The 2,094-nt window shown below is 39.9% G+C and overlaps 1 pseudogene; it reads left to right on the top strand.

Annotated features, from left to right (window-relative positions):
* Positions 1-249: 249 nt before the first annotated feature.
* On the top strand, positions 250-1,281 carry LOC125660256 (putative nuclease HARBI1; annotated as a pseudogene).
* The last annotated feature ends 813 nt before the right edge of the window (positions 1,282-2,094 follow it).

The following is a 2,094-nucleotide window of genomic DNA, read 5'->3' as shown; positions in this document are numbered from 1 at the left end:
GACTTCGGATTACTACATTTGCCTGATGAAGACAGAGCACACGGCGAGTGTCACCGGTCGACAAGGGATGCTCATTATGGCCGGTTGCGTATTTCGGGTTTAAACCCCCGATCATTGATATAGGGTTTGAATCCAGGTTTACGCGTTGCACGCAGGAAGAACTGAGGTGAGAACGGCTCAGAATTACGGTAAATAATAAACCAGGTATGCAGGTGGTTTAAACCCAGCTTCGTGATTTTGTGGGGAATGATGGCGGAATATTTGGAAGCAGTACAGAGGTTTGATCTGGTACAAAGGTTGATTATAAGAGAACGAATTGTTAGAGACAGACTTAATCTTTCACGTATTACAATGATACAGATTTTATGAATAGATTTCGACTTAGCAAAGAGGCTGTTTTGTCTATTCTAGACGATATTGATGATTTAGGCAAAGGAACTCAGCGTATTTCATCGGTGTCTCCACTGAACCAGCTTCTGATAACTCGGAGATATTATGCAACAGGAATTTTTTATCAGTAAATGGTGATCTGTTTGGGGTACACAAATGTACTGTGTCTCGAGTCATTAAAAAAGTTTCGCGTGCAATAGCTTCTTAAAACAAATACCATATAAAATTTCCAGCTGGAAATAGAATCTTGGATGTACAAAGAGCGTTTATGCAACAAAGTGGCATACCTGGTGTTGTGGGACTAATAGATTGCACCCACGTCCCCATTATCTCCCCAGGAGGGGGTAATGCTGAACTTTTTAGAAATAGGAAAGGCTTTTTCTCAATTAATGTACAGGCAATTTGTGATCACGAACTTAAACTTACAAATGTTGTGGTTCGTTGACCTGGTAGTACCCATGACAGTAGAATTTTTGAAAATTCTAATATATGTGCGAAGTTTGAGCGCAGAGAAATAAATGGTATTTTGCTGGGTGACAATGGATACCCACTGCGGTCGTATCTTGTAACTCCAGTCCTCACTCCAACCTCCAGAAAGGAAAGAAGATTCAATTTAGCTTTATGCAATACACGTGTAAAAATCGAAAACGTCTTCGGAATCTTGAAGAGAAGATTTCCATGTTTGCGACAGCAACTTCGTCTAAAACTTCAAACAAACAAACTGTGATTACAGTTTGCTGTGTGTTATATAACATAGCAAGGGAGCTTTCAATTCCTCTTCCAAATGAAGATGACTGCGATGATGATGACGATGTACCAGTCCCTGTGCTACGGAACTACAATCAGGGAGGGAGAGCCCTTCGTACAATTCTGATTCGAAATTTTAGATAAAAAAAAAGTTAAGGTAAGCACTAGTATGAATGTATTTTATTTTGATATTTGGCGTATGGAGACAAACAATATTAAAATGGTCTCCATGCAGAACAAACACTGTTACTTGTGCTAGGTCTATTTGTTTCAGTACTGATGGACAGAGATTCTTCTAGCTTACGCTTTTTACGAATGAGAATTTCTCTCATATCTACGTATGTAAGATACAGATATTCTATGAAAGAAAGGTATGTAAGATATTTCTATCTTTCATATCACGTGACGTTATGTTACATATCCCGTGACGTCATAATCAATACACAACTAGCTTGCAACTTACCTCGCCTCGATTGACGAACACTAGCGTCTGCAAAGCTCTTGTACAAAAAATGACAGATTGTAATGTCCCTCATAATCTCCAGGTGTATGTGACCGGACACATTCCTTGAACAATAACCGCACACTCAACAACAGTCAGAAATTCCTCATACACCTATATCATCCTGTACATTATGCCAGTTCACAGAAACCCAGCCCACACGTACGGTCTATTACTTCTAGGCCTACCTCCAAATTCACCCTGTCAACGTCTACTGACAGTGTCTCAGGTGAAATAAGTGCCTTCAATGTCCATGAGACCCGAGTCCTTGAACGCGTGGAAAACGAAAGTCTAGCCATGCCCATATTCACCAACAAAAACCACTTGGAATCTCTCTTCACACACTCGTCATTAAATAACTGCTCAATTAATATCAATAGCAATGCTCCTCTAAGAAAAAAAAAGTGCAGTTGTGAATTAGGTCTGTCAAAATGTTTCGCACTGATGGACTGTCG

Source organism: Ostrea edulis, chromosome 9 (genome assembly GCF_947568905.1).
Source record: "Ostrea edulis chromosome 9, xbOstEdul1.1, whole genome shotgun sequence".
Lineage (NCBI taxonomy): Eukaryota > Metazoa > Mollusca > Bivalvia > Ostreida > Ostreidae > Ostrea > Ostrea edulis.
The sequence above is the reverse complement of the archived record's forward strand: the minus strand, read 5'-3'. Positions and strand labels throughout refer to the sequence as shown.